This window comes from Mobula hypostoma, chromosome 3 (genome assembly GCF_963921235.1).
Source record: "Mobula hypostoma chromosome 3, sMobHyp1.1, whole genome shotgun sequence".
Classification (NCBI taxonomy): domain Eukaryota; kingdom Metazoa; phylum Chordata; class Chondrichthyes; order Myliobatiformes; family Myliobatidae; genus Mobula; species Mobula hypostoma.
Genome location: NC_086099.1, coordinates 60,588,203 through 60,606,474, shown reverse-complemented (window position 1 = coordinate 60,606,474; position 18,272 = coordinate 60,588,203). Strand labels below are relative to the sequence as shown.

At 41.1% G+C, this 18,272-nt stretch overlaps 1 protein-coding gene across 3 annotated transcripts in view; it reads right to left on the bottom strand.

Moving 5' to 3' along the window:
- lnx1 (ligand of numb-protein X 1) overlaps positions 1-16,402 on the bottom strand; it is a 182,071-nt gene extending 165,669 nt beyond the window's left edge. The window contains exons 1-2 of one of the 3 annotated variants that reach the window (XM_063043139.1): positions 16,279-16,397; positions 3,837-4,310 (exon numbers count right to left, since the gene is read on the bottom strand). The gene's annotated coding sequence lies outside the window, so the exon portion shown is untranslated. Of the gene's footprint in view, positions 1-3,836; positions 4,311-5,813; positions 6,125-16,278 lie in introns of all 3 variants that reach the window. The other 2 variants (XM_063043140.1, XM_063043136.1) reach the window with 2 other exon arrangements.
- Positions 16,403-18,272: the final 1,870 nt, after the last annotated feature.

Genomic DNA, 18,272 nt, shown 5'->3' with positions numbered 1-18,272 from the left:
TCATGTAAGAAATGTGGCAGCCAATGGGACACAGCATTATTCCATAAATAACAATATGATGGCAACCAAAAAATCTATATTCAGAAATGCAGACTTCACAAGTAAAATAAGCCAGAGCACCGGTTTTGTCTTCATAATAATGCCATTGGGTTTTTGCTTAAATCCTTGTTAGAAATGCAGCGCCACTGCTCATCAGAAACACTATGGGCCAAACTACCCAATTCTATGGTGTAAACTTCTGTTTCTGTTTCACATTAATTCACAGCTGACTTTTGACAGGACGCCTCTAACAATTGCAATGTTTCTGCCTGTGTATTGAATTCTGCTTCATGTGTGCAATTTCAGAACTTGACGCCTTGCAAGCCGAGAGGCAGCTTCAGAATGAAGTGGACCGAGGGACTTGTATGTCAGATAAATGTAACCAGATGGCCTGGGGTAGGGGAGAAAACACTAGACTGTAACTACCAGTCAGACTGCCTAATTGTGGTGGGCAAATTATTGGAGAAAATTAAGAAACGGCTTAATTTGTCATTTAGAAAAAATATAGATTAATGGACTCCAGTTAATGTGAATTTGTTTCGGGAAAGTTCAGTCTCATTAAATCATTGAGGTAACATTGATGTGTGTGTGGCACGGTAGACGTAGATGGAATTAAGAAAGGTACTTGGCAAGAAGCCACATGGTTGACTGATCAGAGCAGTAAAAGCCCATTGATGCAGAAGTCACTCAGCAGCTAGACTCAGAAAGGTACAGGTGATCAGGTTTGTATGACCAGCAGCTGTGTGCAGTAATGCCATGGGGTCTGTTCAGCCCTTTGTTTTTTTTGGCATATTTCAGTGTTTGAATTTGAATGGTAAGGGCCCTGATTAATCAAACAAAGTTGATGCAAAAATTGACAACATGATTAATGGAGTGAGGAGAAAATTGCTGGCTGCAGAAATCCAACAAGTGTGGCAAATGGAATTCACTTGGCAGAATTGTGAAGTTGTGCATCAGAGGGGAAAACTGGAATGTGCAATGCATGGTAGGCTGCTGAGAAGCATGGAGGAATATCAAGGTCTTGAAATGCATATCCAGAGATATCTGAACCCAGAAAAAAGTGTTTTTTTTAAAAATATACAGAACATTGGCTTTTTTTTGGCTGAACTATAGAATGGGGACACCATGACAGAAATGTACAAAATACTGTTGGACTGCAGTCTCAGGGTAATGAATGGGTTCCAAAAGTCAATTTTGCTGATAAGTCAGAAAATACGTTAAAAAGTCACACGATTTGTATTCATACCTCTTCAGTATTGTGATGAATAGCATCAAAAGTGAAAAGCAGTTACCAAAAGTGGAGAGAGGGAAGAAATGTGTGCCATTCATAGTAATGAGACATGTATGCATGTGGACTTCTGCAGTTAATATTATTGTGGGAGCTCATTTGTAAGCACGGGTGTCCACAAGTTGGGCACTGAGAACACAGTAGTGTCCCGTAACATGTAAAATCTGATCATTGTGTGGCAGTGAGCAATCAGAGACAGTCTCAGAGCTGATCAACAAACAATTACAGCTAGGGAGTCATGGGTGGACAATACGCAGGGGACAGTGAAAGAACCATCTGGAAGGGATGAAGGGTGGAAGGGAAGAATGAGAGGGAAACTGAAGGAGATAACAGATCAATGTGGGATGTTGTGAGGAAATGTGGCTATAGAAATGGATGTGGCTAAGATTACATACTGTATATGTGAGTCAGACTCTATCCACAGACCCAATTGGATCCATACAACCAGGTTCCCACTCCATGGCTCTGGCCACACACTTAACCACACCAGTCACTAGCACTCCTGAAGTTTTAGAAACTGCTCCGAGGGCCACCATAACATGAGCAACCAGGATTAGTTTCATGAGAATGGCAAGGTGATCGAAAGCTAACTGACTGTAAACCAGAATCATTCCTGAATTGGATCTTCCACCTTCCCTCAAGAATAGAAAAGGCTCTTGAAGCACCTGACAGCAGAGATTCATCAGAAAACTGAGGACCTAAAGAAGAGAAGGTGGATGGACAGTGTGCAGGAGGCTCGCAGCCACACTGAGAGCTATGACAGGTTGCTTCTACAGCACTGTAGATGCAGCTACAATCCAAACATACGAAGCCTGACCACACAGAGGACCACAGACAGGGGTGAACTCATTAGGTTCTGGGACAAAAAGCCCCCACTATAAAGGCACACTGCACAGACACACTCAGCTCAGATTATGTCCTTGACGCGAGTACCCCTGTCTCAATCTCACAGCAGCTTAATTGGACCAGCTTTTAATGCCACAACTGATGGACAAGAATTTGAGATTGCTACATCCCAACTCAAAAACTTGTTGAAATCGTAAAGTTGTGCAATGTAGAACAACCTGCAAATGCACAGCTTTACTGTACACATCTGGGAAGGAAAATATTCTGAGGGGGCTTGGAGTTGCTATAATCATAATCATCTTCGAGAAACAGTCTAACTGAGCTGATTCTAGAGAGATTTTCCCAGTACTTCCCACAGGGGAGGTCTCCTTCAACTATCTTTTCCCAGTGGCTGAGAAACTATTCCCCCATTTGTGGAGTGTGAATATCATCCATCATGGAGCATAGTAGACACGGTTCGCACCATACATCAACCTCAACTCTATTATCAAAGAGGCTGCAACATTGTCCCAAAGTTTTAATCAATTCTTCTTGCTGTTCATCAAACTTCCCACAGAAACAGAGCTAATCTTCAGAACTAATGGGGAGGTGTTGAATCCACAATGATGACACTCCAGAATGCAAGTGACTGGAATTTCTGCAGTCAGGTTGGAATATGCAGATAACATGTACTTGCAAACGTTCTGAGGACATACTCAGTGATGTCATCAATACCTTCACCGTGGATGGGCCTTGCATGGAAAACGCATAAGATGAAAGTTCTCTACCGAACAGAACCAGACTACATCACATTCCCCAATGCAAAGATGCACATCAAAACCATGGAAAAGTAAATAAGGCCCTTAGGGTCTTGGGAACCATTTCACAGCACAGGCAGGCACTAACAATAAAATTCACTACAGCCTTCAAAATCCCAACATAGCCTTTGATATTTTAGAAGAAAAGAGTATCTGGAAATCAATATTTCAGATTTGGCACAGAACTCAGGCAGCAGTGTATGTTTGCACCCTTCTGTGACCTGGACTACTTATAGCAAGGAACCTCAAGGCACTGGAAAATACCACAAAATCCTCCAAGTTAATTGAAAAGATAAGAAAACTGATGCTGGTTCCTCTACAAGACCAACATGCCTAGCACTGAGGCTCTGGTTGCACTTTTAGCCTTGTTGCATGTCCCACACTAGACCAAAGCAGACCAAATCTCTGTTTCAAGTTCTAACTGGGAAGAGATTATTCTGGAGGCAGAGAAATATTCAAAAATGTGCTCAAACCTCTTTGAAAAAATGCAATATATACACGAATAATTGGAAATTTGATGCTCTTGACTGCTAAAAGTGAAGGAGCACTTGATATTGAATACCTGAATCATATCAGAATCAGAATCAGTTTTATTATGTGATCTGAAATTTGATAACTTAGCAGCAGCAGTTCAATGCAATACATAATATAAAAGAGAAAAAATGAAATAAAAAAAAATAAATAAGTAAATCCATTACGTATATTGAATAGATTTTAAAAAGTGCAAAAAAATCAGAAATACTGTATATTAAAAAAAGTGAGGTAGTGTCCATGGGTTCAATGTCCATTTAGGAATCGGATGGCAGAGGGGAAGAAGCTGTTCCTGAATCACTGAGTGTGTGCCTTCAGGCTTCTGTATCTCCTACCTGGTGGTAACAGTGAGAAAAGGGCATGCCCTGGGTGCTGGAGGTCCTTAATAATGGACGCTGCCTTTCTGAGACACCACTCCCTGAAGACGTCATTGAGCACTGTCTTCTGGTAAGAAAGCAATGTACTCCATTGCAGTGGCACCTTTGGGTCCAAACAAATGCGTAATTGTTCATCCTTGGTGTCGTTTTTGCAATTGCAAGACACTGCTGGGTATTAGGGACATCAAGTGCTGCAGGTCAGTCCCAATGGCAAGTTGCTCGATGACAGTGGAACTGGACTTGTTGCATATTGCGTTGCCACCTGCTACAGCCACCCAAGGAGGAAGGCATCAGATTCAGTGTGTAGTCCAACGGATCGAGCAAATGATTTTCTTGGACATTTTTCTTGTGATTGCAAGACCCTTTGTCTACCGGAACAACAAGTCCACAGTAGATGCCATCTCACTGGTTCTTCACTCAACCCTGGAACATCTAGGCAGCAAAGATACATATGTCAGGATGTTCTTTATCAACTGCAGCTCAGCATTCAATACCATCATCCCCTCAAAACTAGTCAGTAAGCTTCAATACATTGGCCTCAATACCTCCTTGTAATATAGGATCCTCTATTTCCTCACCAGTCAGTTTGGATTGGCAACAACCTCGCCTTCATAGTCTCCATCAGCACAGGTGCTCCACAAGGCTGTGTGCTTAGCCCCCTGCTCTGCTCGATTTACACCTATGACTGTGTGGCTAAGCACAGGTCCAAATCCAGGTTCAAGTTTGCTGACGACACCACTGTCAAAGGCCGAATCAAAGGTGGTGACGAATCAGCGTATAGGAGGGAGATTGAAAACCTGGATGAGTCGTGCCATAACAGCAACCTCTTGCTCAATGTCAGCAAGACCAAAGAGCTCAATATTGACTTCAGGAGTTAAAAACAAAGTCCATGAGCCAGTCCTCATCGGAGACGGACAGGATCAGCAACTTTAAATTCCTTGTTGTTATTATTTCAGAGGGCCTGTCCTGTCCTGGGCCCAGCACTAAGTGTAGTTACCAAGGAAGCAATGTAATGCCTCTACTTCCTTATGAGTTTGCAAAGATTTGGCATGACATCTAAAACTTTGACGAACTTCAAAAGATATGTAGTGGAGAGTATACTGACTGGCTGCATCACAGCCTGGTATGGAAACACTGATACCCTTGAATGGAAAATCCTACAAAAGGTACTGGATACGGTCTAGTCCATCATGGGTAGAGCCCTCCCCACCATTGAGCACATCCACATGGAACGCTGCAGGAAATCAGCGTTCGTTATCAGGGACCCCCACCACCCAGGACATGCTCTCTTTTCACTGCTGCCATCAGGAAGAAGGTACAGGAGCCTCAGGACTCACGTCACCAAGTTCGGGAATAGTTATTTCCCCTCAACCATCAGGCTCTTAAACTAAAGTGGAAAAATTCACTGAATTGCAGTTTACCATTGAAATGTTCTCACAGCCTACGGACTCATTGTCAAGGGCTCTTCACCTCATGTTTTCAATATTTATTGCTTATTTGTTTGTTATTATTATTTATGTTTGTATTGGCACAGCATGTTGTCTTTTGCACGCTGGTTGTACACTAAAGCTGGTGCAGTCTTTTGTCAGTTCTATTATGGTTATTATTCTGTTGTCGATTTATTGGGGCTGTCCACAAGAAAATGAAACTCAGGATTGTATATGTATCTACTGTGATAATACATTTACTTTGAACTGTGGACATTGGTCATGTAGAATACTGCAAGTCCTGTTGACTGGTTCATTGGTGCGACCGACAGCAGAGATCCTGTCGGTCCTTGCTGAGCTGGGTCTGGCCCCTCCCGTCAGTGCTACTCTCCACTGTTTGCTCCGTGAAAGACAGGCTTGGTTGTGCTCGTGAGCAGCTACACCAGCGCGTTGTGAGGACTGCTGGGCGCTTGTTCTGGCAGAACACATAATCTCAAAATCTACTCACCTGTCTTCCCTATTAACCATCACCTGTCTCATCTGTACAAGAGTTAGCAATTCGCAGAGAGATCTCCTTAAGCACCTCATACCTCACATGGCAGGAATAGGAATAAATCACCTGCACAGGAGTGTTGTCAAGTGCATTTGAGTGTGCATGTACGTTAAATCTCTGTGCAAAGCTTGGACTCCAATCGCCCTAGATCTCCTTGCTCCTGGACCGGGTCCCTGTTCTCATTAAGGCAGTTGGATAGCTGATGTTTGGTTCAAGCAGAGGTATCTTCCACTCCTCAGACCTGGACTGCAGACCCAAGTGACTGCCTAATATGAAACAAATGATCCATTTTCTAAAACATTGAACAAATAAGGGTTTGGTTATACACACATTCTTTCTCTCACTCTCCTTTTTCTCCCTCTGTCCCTCTGACTATATCCCTTGCCCATCCTCTGGGTTCCTCCCCCACACTTGCGTTTCTCCCCGGACCTCCTGTCCCATGATCCTCTCATATCCCCTTTGCCAATCACCTGTCCAGCTCTTGGCTCCATTCCTCCCCCTCCTGTCTTCTCCTATCATTTTTGATCTCCCCCTCCCCCTCCCACTTTCAAATCTCTTACTAACTCTTCCTTCAGTTAGTCCTGACGTAGGGTCTCGGCCTGAAACGTCGACACTACCTCTTCCTAGAGATGCTGCCTGGCCTGCTACGTTCACCAGCAACTTTGATGTGTGTTGCTTGAATTTCCAGCATCTGCAGAATTCCTGTTGTTTGGTTAATGCCTTGTTTTTCCAGTAATTAAGAGAATTTTAGAAAATATGATACATATCCACCACCAAAACATATACCATTATTATAAATAAATGGTTCTCATTATTCAATAGTTCCATTTATTATCAGAGAATGCATACAATATACAAACTGAAATCCTTACTCTGTGCAGACATCCTCAAAACAGATGAAAAACCCCAAAGAATGAATAACAGAAAAAAATGTAAGAACTCCAAAGCCCCCTGCCCCATTTCCATGCACTAGCGGCATCAACCCTCCCCCCATTTATTCCAGCATAAAACATCAGCATTCCCACCACCCACCTCGCAGACAACAGCAAAGGCACCAAAGAGAGACCGTGATCTACAGTCCCTCAAAAACTAACTGTTCACTCCAACATTTTCAACATCCCACAGGCACCCTCTCTCACACTAACAGGACAGATATCACTCCTTCCACAAAGCATTGTTTTAAGAATAACAGTTCAACTTAATGATGCCTCAACTTGGTAATAGTAAGGTCGATTGTAGAAAGTGCAGAAGTGAGTTTAGAACTACTCTTATGACTTCCATACTGATTCATATGCAAATACTGTACATACTGAACTAATTAGATTGCTGTCTGTTAAGAGCATTTAATTTTGTAAACATCCAGTAATGTCTGTCAAAACTAATTAAGAGTTGCACACAATTAACATTATTAAAGTTTGAAGCCAAGACCAAAATCTATTCTGGTCGTTGTGGGGAGGAGATGGTCTCCAGAAAGATAAACCACAAAAACCTAAACCTATATATTATAAATGGTCACTGTAAGTAATAATAGAACGAACAGTCCTTTGATCATTTTAAAGCTGAACTATACTGTAAATTCTAAAGATCATGCCCCTAAATTTTGATACAATCTGTGTAATGATTCTGTTTACAATTAAAAATTGCAGATCACCCATGGGTTGCTTTTCCTGCATCACTTAATTTCTTCAGTAAGCTAAAGTGACAATTAAACTAATGAGTTCCTATCATGTACCACATCCTTCGCGAGACTGATTCTATACTGACATAATAAAGTCTGTCAAATTGGCAGGCTGTCTCTGAAAAATCAAAAGATAGTTTGAATAATTATGATAATAGTGTATTATTGGAAATTTTTTCCTCCACAACACCCTCATTCTCATTCTCTCTCTCTCTGATTCTCTGTGTCTCTGTCTCTGTGGGAACCATTGAAAAAAGGTACAGTCACAGATACCAGTGTGTCCCCTTCCCTGTAATGCTAAAATATTTCGAGCACTACACTCCTAGTGGCCCTGCATTGGTCGAGGTTGACCATGTTGCATCCTTGCTGTCAGACTGTGGCTGATGAGCCCAGTGTGAGAGTGGCAGTCTCTGTTGCAGAGGTCACATCTATGTGGTCTCTGCACTGCTGGAGATGTAGTGTTCCTTTCTATTGGGCTGTTTGTCTTCTACCACTCTCATGAATTTTTCCTAGCCAGACAAGGTGTTGTTTCATGGTGCTTCTCTAGTTGGTTCAGTCGTTGCAAGTTCATCCCAGGACTCAGTGCTAATATCCAGCAATTTCATGTCTTGCTTGCGGATATCCTTGTAGCACAGTTGCAGGCAGCCAGTGGTTCTTTTGCCTGAAGCCAGCTCTCTGTCTTTTGGGATGTGACCATCCCGTATGTGGCAGACATGGCCCAGCCAGCGCAGCCTATGCTGCCTGAGCAGGGTGTACATGATAGGGAGGCAGGCACGAGGGAGAAGCTCACCATTGTTCGTTCTCTCTCTCTCTCTCTCTATCTCTCTCTCTCTCTCTCTCTCTCTCTCTCTCTATCTCTCTCTCTATCACTCTCTCTATCTCCAGGAGATGCCCAGGATGTGACAAGGACTCCTTATATGGAAGGTGTTGAAGCTTCTTTCCAGCTTAGCAAATATTGTCAGTGTGCTGCTAAAACAAACATTATACACTACCATTTTTGTTTTGACTGAGAGTTTAGAGTTTGGCCTGACTCGTGTGGTGAAGCAGGCTAGAACTGTTGCAGCTTTCCTGATTCACTTGTCGATTTCTGCATCCAAGGAGTAGTTGTCACTGATGATGGACCCCAGGTATGTGAACTGATGAACAAAAATCAGTTTGTAGTTATCAATGGTAATGACTAGAGGTGCCTCCATGTCTTGTCCCTAGACATTTGTCTTTTTCATGCTGATGGACAGACCAAATTCTTTGTCGGCCTGGGGCAAGCAAACCATCAAGCCCTGGAGGTGCAGTGGAGTGTGGGATGTGACTGCTGCATCGTCAGCAACAGCACGTCTCTGATCATAGCCTCACACACTTTGGATTTGGCTCTTTGGCAGGCAAGGTTAAAAAGACATCTGATCTGTCATGGAGGTAGATCCCCTTCGCTGCGGTGCCAAACGCGAGCCTCAGGAGAAGGGCAGAGAAGATCCCGAAGAATATTGGGGCAAGAACACAGCCTTGTTTAAAGCCACTGCTCGTGTCATTGGACTCCAAAGAGCTGCTGTTGTACTGCACAGTCCACTTCATGTTGTTGTGGAAGGATCTGATCATTCTCTGTAGTCTTGGCGGGCAGCCTACCTTAGAGAGGATCTGAAAGAAACCATCTCTGCTGACCAAGTCAACTGCCAAGGTGAGATCAATAAATGCAACATAAGGAGTCTTTTTTTATGTTCTTTGCACCTTTCCTGGAGTTGACGGAGCAAGAAAGTTATGTCAGAGTTGACCTTCCAGCACGAAAGCCTCTCTGTGAGTCCAGGTAGACATGTTCAGCCAACAACTGTAGGCTGAGTAACGAGGCTCGGGCAAAGACGTTGCCAACAACACTAAAGAGGGAGATGCCCCTGAAGCTGTTATAGTCGCTTCTCTCGCCTTTGTTTCCTGTAGAGGGCAATGATCTCAATGCCCCTCATATCCTATGGCACAGCTCCTTCCTGCCAGCACCAACAGAGAACTTTAGTGCAGTGGGTGCAGTAGGGTAGTCATGCAGTGCTTGATCAGACTTGGGGAAATCCCATGATTGCCTGGTGTCTTTCCTGAAGCCAAGCTGCCGATAGCCTTGCTGACCTCCTCTAGGGTCAGCTCTGTATCCAGTTCTTCCATTATCAGTAGGCAATCAATGGTGCCCAAGGCTGAGACGGTAACTGTTCACTCTGGAGCTGAGGTCAGAGTTCACTCTGGAGCTGAGTTCATCCATCTCTCCATCTGTTTCCCCAACTTAGATTATTTCTCCATTGATGGATTTGAGGGGAGCCACCTTGTTCTGAGAGGGGCCAAGGGTTTTCTTGACGCCGTCATACATACCCCTGTCAGTGCTGTGGTCTGCGTGTCTTCACTGAGGTACACGTGAAGCTCACTGAGGTTCACATCCAGTACACGTTGAAGAAGCGCCTGGCAGCCTGCTGAACTTTACTTCTAACAGCGCTGAGGATATGTCGCTTCCTCTCAGTTGGTGAATGCCTAAACTCAGCTGGGGCAGTACGTTTGGCGTCAATAACAGGCATCATCCCATCGGATTTAGCTTTGAACCAGCCATTTGTTTTCAAGGTCTTCTTCCCAAAAGTAACGAAGGCTGTGTTGTCGATGGTATTCTGCAGAAGTTCCAAATTCTCTGAGACAGAGTTTTCAGCCTACTGGGTGTTCAGTTCTTTGCAGAAGGACTTAGCAAACTGTGCCAGCAGGTCTGGGTAAGACATCTCGCTGACATCAATGCGAGGGTTCCCTTCTTGCTTAGCACAATGGAATTTCTTTGACTGCAGTCTAATCTTGCAACGCACCAGCGAGTGATCTGTGTTGCAGCTGGTGGTAGGAACATGTGAAAAGCATGCTGCTGAGGAAGGAACGCCTGACCAAAATCACGTTCAGCTGGTGGCAGTGTCTGGAGTGAAGGTGTCTCCAGGAAACCCTATGTTGAAACATCTCAAATCTAACATAAAAACAAGGGCAATACATTTTCAAGTCAGAATGGTATAGGACTTGGAGGGAGACTGTAAGTTCTTGAGAGCACCGCCACACGTGGATTCTTGTCCAAGCCACATACCATATTGCAATCCTTCAACATGACTGGATGCTAGTCTTGGAAATGACTCCTAAACTGTTTTTGTGTTGAATCTTCACTGGAAGGAGTTGGAGAGTTTAAGGAATTGACTCACTAGCACTTAGAGAGGAAATAGGGATGGGACATTTGATGCTAACGTCCATTATTAAGGACCTCCAGCACCCAGGGCAAGCCCTTTTCTCACTGTTACCATCAGGTAGGAGTTACAGAACTCCGAAGGCACACACTCAGCGACTCAGGAACAGCTTCTTCCCATCTGCCATCCGATTCCTAAATGGACATTGAATCTTTGGACACTCTTCACTTTTTTTTAAGTATACAGTATTTCTGTTTTTGCATGTTTTTAAAAAAATCTATTCAATATACATAATTGATTTACTTGTTAATTTATTATTATTACTTTTTTCTTTGGAAGATTATGTTTGCATTGAACTGTTGCTGCTAAGTCAACAAATTTCACGTCACATGCTGGTGATAATAAACCTGATTCTGAACTTTAGTAATAGTGCTCAGAACTTTGAGAAAAAAATCCAGCTTTTATCATCTTTGGTTTAAGATAGCTGAAAGTCATCTTTGTCTTCTATATTCATGTGCTGTTGAGGATATGGATGCCCCTGTGACCTTCCGTTTGCTGTTTTTTCATTCTAGGCTAGCTGTATTATTCTATTTAGTTATTCCTTTTTCTATAAAGGTTCCCACCCTTTAGTATTTGGAAAAAAGTGATTTTCATTACACCCATTTTCATTATTTCACTTTTCAGACAGCACACCATTTGGTTCTGAAACTGAGCTGCAAAACTCTAATCATCATTTACAGTCTGTAAAGCAACACTAAGACCTCTTTGTGGTACAGTAGACTGTCATTTTTTTTTGGTTCTAGTTGTGGCCTTTCTGGTATAATTTATGATTAAATTGTTCTCTTGTGGACGTTGTGCACCTTTTGCCACGTGACTGTGATGCTGCTGCACACAAGTTTCTCATTGCACGTGTACCTGCGCATACGAGAATAAACTCGACCTTAGTACCCATTGTATCTTCAAATTACATTACAGTGTATTACAACACTGATTAAACAACACTTCATTTAAGCTAATTTTAACATCATCTCAGTTGATGCTTTAATAGGTCCAAGTTGCAAACTTACATGCAAGTGATAACATTGCTTTCCTGATTTGAATCAGCCATTACATATGTACGATAGACAAAGAATAAACCACAAGCAAAATTGTTGATTATTCTCCAGACCACATTCATTAAATTCAGTCAATCTTATGAAAACATCGGTCTTAACAAATTATGCTCCATTGCAGCTATAATAAATTCCTCCAGAAAGATCACTTATTATTGCCACACACACGCATCAACATCTTTGGTGATAAGTCAGTACATGAATTTAAAAGATTTGACATTTTAAAAATCAATCCCAGTTAAACTCATTTTCAAGGTATTTGGTTGGACTATATATGTGTAATGGAAGCATAGACAGAAATTTATTATAATGAGTTGTACTAAATGTGTTATATTACATATTATGTGTCTCACCCTGCCTCTGAAATTCATTTCATTTGAAACCATTGGCGAAAGTCTATAGAAACAGAATGCAATGTGCAAACAATTCTATGTTGCATGTTTGGTACTGTTAGCTGGCAATGAATTTCCAGGCGGTGATGTTATTTTAGTTTTGGCTTGCATTATTCTGTTTGTTGTATTGCATGCTATTTCTATAATCCTCATTGATATAATATTTAACTTGAATCAGTAGAATCAATACACAACTTCAGAGTTGGTACAAAGCAGCCCGATCCTTTAACCAAAATAGGCAGTGTATGTACTCATCAGCCTGCATTTGCTGATCTAGTCTGACTTCCAGTGAAACAAAGCCTCCATTTTAAAATTATAATCATTTCTTCCAAAGTTCTCCATCTCATCTCCAATCTCTTACTGGCCTACAACCTTGCAATGTCTCGGCACGCCACCAATTCTGGTCTGTTGATCATCCCCAAACTTAAAAGCATATAAGCTCCATTTTGGTGGCCAATCCTTCCATTTTCTAAGCTGCAGGTTTTAGAATTCCTTCCCAGGTCACACCTGAGGGCAACAGTGTGGTGGCAAAAGTACAATTTTATTTCGTGTCCACTGTTACATTTACTTTAGCAGATAGATGCAAGGGGTGCAAAACAAAAAAGCTTTATTAACAATACAGTGTGCAGTTCTGGTCTTCAAATTAGAGTGACAGAATTCAGGCCAGAATGCATTGCAAATTCAATAAAATGATGAGTGAATACAAATATGTATCACTTGGACATTTGGAAGGGAGAACTAGAAATTCTCCAGCATGGGTAAAGAATAAGGGGTTGTGCAAGATCTCCTGGCAGGGAACCTCATTGTATGGCAAAGACTTGTACAACATTGCCCAGAGGGTATGTTAGATGGGTGGTTTCGGAATAAAAGGATCCTGGGAACAAAATAACAACATCGAACTGGGCCTGCTGCTCTAGAGGAGGAAAGTACAAAGATTTCATGTTGTTTTTTTCAGTAAAGCAACATAATAGCTTTTGAAACTCAATGCTGTTAGTAATCCCCATCATAAACTTCATAATACTTTCAGTGCAGGTAAGTTTTAAAAATGGCTGTTTCAAAAGCAAGAAGCCAACAACTAGCAAATGATTTACACTAAAAACAAGTCATTATCAAATACTGTAGAATCAAAATGAAGCATACAAGAACAAGACATTACTTAACTTCTACACTTTTGAACCCTCAAATATAGATTCTTCTTCACAAGCTATTAATCAACTAAATTTCCAGATGTGTTTATTCAGATTTACATCATGATCAATTCTACCATTCCATAATTTTCAGTTTTTAAATTCTAATAATCTTACTTTTTTGTTTGCTAATTGAAGACTTGAGAAGCAGCAAAACAAACTGAAGTTTTCATGAGCATGCTGTGCCAAGAGAGAAAAATGTTTACATTTTAAATCTACTGATAGTCCTTTATAAACTCCAAGGGCAGGAAAAGAATAAAGACTTTCAGTCTAGTACAATCTGATAAAGATGAAACCCCACCTAGAAACTAATTTGCTCTAATACAATCTGATTACTAGTTACGTAGTTGTAATAACTGGTTTGATTTAACACCTGTGTTTTCCAGCTTGCTCTAGCTTCTGTTTAATTTCTCATTTTAAATCACACCTAATCACCTTAAACATATTGTCATTTGAACTCTTGAAATTAGAAATTGAAAAATAACCTAGATTCAATAATACATTTTGTTAGATATTATACAGTTGTCAAATCCATAACGAGCAAAACTAGTGCCAGTACCCTACATGTTAAACTATTTTCATTCAGGGTTTAAAATTGGACATAGTGCAGCTATTTTTGGTATTTTCCACAATATTATTTTAATCTATACTGATCTACACAAGACAGAATTTTGCTCTGATTCTTCTTGCCTTTTAGCCAATCAGGCAGCATTAGTAAAAGTGGAACAAGAGGAAAACACTTCCTTGACAAGTGAAAAGATGAATCATAGCCATTTGTATGAACAAAGCTTTACTAAGAATGTAATTAAGTGAGATAAGAGATACCATCCATCCTTGGAGCTTCTCTGCCTTTAGTTCTTTGTAGTGCTTTTGGTTCCACTGGAATAGAGATGTAAGCTAAATCCTGTTTAATTACCAGTGATACTGATTTATCATGAACTAATAAAAGTGAAGAAAATCAATAAAGATGTCAAAATTTCTTATTTTAAGCTGTTTGCAGAATTTTCATATGATTAATGTGCTGTTTTTATTTACTGATCTAAAATAGACATATCTGGGAGACAATGACTCTTACGATTGTGTTTCTGTTCAGCATATAAAAGTGTTGTATATTGTGCAGGTGATCACAATCACTGAAATCAATTAATTTGACAACAAAATTCTTATATCTCCATTTGCTTAATTATCATTGCGTTTAAAGAAATGCATGCGATAGTTAATTGACACTAGCTATAGGCCACAAACTCAGCAATATTTGGAGTCTGAAGGCCGTTGACTCAGAGTAGAAATCATTTATCAAACACAAAATCTAGGCTGATATTCTCTCACTGTGAATGTTGAACTTCCACAAGTGTGTTCCTTTGGGATAAAAAAATAAAAGCTTCAACTGCTCCTTCCAGTACAGTGTACGTAAATCTTACTGCACCACTTGAAACAACATCTACCTTATGCCATGGCCAATAATGATTCCTCAACTGGACCTCACCAATAATCATTTACAACGAAATCAGGTTATGTCTGTACTGTTTATAACAGAGAATGTTACAGAATAGGAACAGTTCCTTAAGCCAAGCACATCGACTCTGATCATAATGCCAATCTAAACTAGGTCTATCTGTTTGCCCACGGTCTGTATCACTATGCCTGTCCACATCTAAATGCCTCTGAAATATTGCTAATGTATCTGTTTCTACCACCTCCCTTCACAGTCCATTCCAAGTACCTCAACTCTGTAAAAACTTTCTTACATATTTCCTTAAAACCTTTCCTCCTCCCTTCTTAAATACGTGTCCCCTGGATTTTGATATTTCCATGCTGGGAAAAAAACTGACAATTTATCTATGCCTCTCAATTATATCAGGTCACCCCACAGTCTCCGATTCTCCAGAGGAACCAATCCAAGTTTGTCCCAGTTTTCCTTATAGCCGATAGATTTCAATTAGATAACGTCCTGCTGAAGCACTTCTGCATTGTTTCATAAAGCCTTCTTGTCCTTCCTATAGTTTGGTGACCAGAACTGAACACAATACTGCAAATTCAGCCTGAGGCATATTGAAAAAGAATACTCCACCATTTTCTTTTGACACCATGAATTATATTGAAAACTATAGGATAAAATTCATTTTTGTTGTGTTTCTATATACCAATTGTGCCAAACTAAATAGCATTTGGATTGTTGATTTTAACTGCACAATAAAGTTAGGATTTTTGATATTTTTTCCATTTTACAAACCCATTAAAGTCTCTTAAACAGTTTATTTAATTCGTTACATCTAAGTTGTATTCAAACGATGAATAAATCAGAGTGTGCACATGGTCTCTCCCAAATCACACAATGCCTATTTCCTCAGTAATAAGAGTACAGAACTAGATCAAACTGTGTATAACGGCATTCACCATCTCTCAGGGATTATGCAGATGGGTACTGACAGATATATAGTGTATTGCAATTCATTGAGTTTCAAACTTAGAAAGGCGAAATACTGACCTGTGAATACTCGCGCTTGATACTGAGCAATTAAATTGCTGCATCTTATTAAAGTCCACACCCTTTCAGATTTTGTACGTTGCTCTTTAAACACCTGCATTTATTTGCACATTTTAAACAGAGTATTTGGGATTCTCATATCCAGTTCTAATACCATTTTCTATTTCTTGTTTCAAGGCATACCTAAGTACATGCAATGGCAACTGCCACAAAATATGAAGCTATTTGCATATTGGTTGGATTGGTTGCTGTTTCTCCAAGGTTAGAACAACAAGACAAAGGTGCACAATTGCTTAACAGAGTGTTAGTATCAAAGCAAGTCTTTATGACTAGGCACAGAATTAACAATCCGCACTGGGCATAACCATCACATGTAATTAACCAGTAACTCACCTGTGATCAACAAACAATCTCTTTAAAAACTGTTTGAAAACATTCCCAGAGTAGACTGCTTCAGGTAGAATAAACCAGGACTGCCGTTTGTTAACCTGACTCGCTGCACCTGCAACCAGCTGACTCTAGGATCCGCCTCCCAGCCCAGGAGGGAAAAGACACTGGCTGCCCACTTGCAGGGTGGGGCTGCAAACTGTTGACGCCAAATTCCCCACACGTCTATCAGTACATTACGTGAGAGCTCAGAAAAGCCATCTGTATTTTTCTTGCGTTCAAATCAGACATCGTGAACTTAACAGCAAATAAGGGAACAGCTTCAAGTATCTGCTCCAAGCCTTCTTACAAAAACGTGACATTCCCACTATCTCTTAGGAATCTCTGGCCCTTGACAACTCAGTGAAGCAGCAGCCTTAGAGATGGTGTTGGGGATCTTGAGGCCATGCCTTGCTAGTCCACAGAAGCCCTACACTTGGAGGAAAAGGTGCAGGCCATTTCACAAGTCATTGCTCATGCCTGTCCCATTACCTAGCTCTGTACCATCTGTGGAAGTGTCCTCAGTTCCCACATTAGACATATCCATCATAAAATTGCTGTGAAAGTAAGACATTCTCAGCCCCAATGGACTCAACGTATCCCTTCATGGGAAAGGGGAGATAAAAGAATAACAGGAGCGGTTGAGGTCTTTGATTATGCTGGTTGCTTTACTGAAGCACTGAGAGGTATTGACAGAGTCCATAGAGGGGAGACTGTTGTCTGTGATGTGCTGAGCTGTGGCCACAACAGTTTCTTGTGGTCATGTTTAGGGCAGTTGCTGTACCAGGCTATTATGCATCCAAATAAAATACTTTCTGGGTGCATTGATAAAAAGTGGTGACTTTAATCTCCTGAGGAAGCAAGGGCATCAGTGAACTTTCCTGGCAGTGACATCAACATGGCTGGCTGTTGGTGAAGTTCACTCCTGTGAATTTGAAGCTCTTAGCCGTCTCAGCCTCCATTCTGTGGATCTGGACAGGAACTTGTGCACCACTCCCCTTCCTGAAGTCAATGACCAGCTCTTTAGTTTTGCTGACAATGAAGGAAAGATTGTTGCCATGACACCGTGTCACTAAGCTCTCTATCACTTTCCTGTATAATTGGAGATACAAACTGGTGAAAGGGAGAGTTTATCTTTAATTATTAGTTCTTAACATGAGCAAGAGACTCTGTTGCTTGTTCGCAGCTGTCAATGTCCTGCTTCACTAAAGTCTTTGGGATTTAATACTGGGATGTGAGTCCTAAGAAGGAGCAAAACTCTCATAATTGCTGAATGCTAGTAACTAAAAGAAACTTCTTTTAACTTTATTTTTATTTTTCAGAAATGAATTGCTTTGCCCTAAACTCCAATTTGTGAACTCAATTGGGCACACAGTTGAAGCTGTAAAGATCACATGGATGAACTACAACAATTGTTCATCCCAGTTTGACAAAAGAATAAATCAAGGAAGGTAGTGCACCTGTGGCTGACAAGAGAAATTAGGGATAGTATCAATTCCAAAGAAGAAGCATACAAATTAGCCAGAGAAAGTGGCTCACCTGAGGACTGGGAGAAATTCAGAGTCCAGCAGAGGAGAACAAAGGGCTTAACTAGGAAGGGGAAAAAAGATTATGAGAGAAAGCTGGCAGGGAACGTAAAAACTGACTGTAAAAGCTTTTATAGATATGTGAAAAAAAAGATTGGTTAAGATAAATGTAGGTCCCTTACAGACAGAAACAGGTGAATTGATTATGGGGAGCAAGGACATGGCAGACCAATTGAATAACTACTTTGGTTCTGTCTTCACTAAGGAGGACATAAATAATCTTCCGGAAATAGTAGGGGACAGAGAGTCCAGTGAGATGGAGGAACTGAAGGAAATACATGTTAGTAGGGAAGTGGTGTTAGGTAAATTGAAGGGATTAAAGGCAGATAAATCCCCAGGGCCAGATGGTCTGTATCCCAGAGTGCTTAAGGAAGC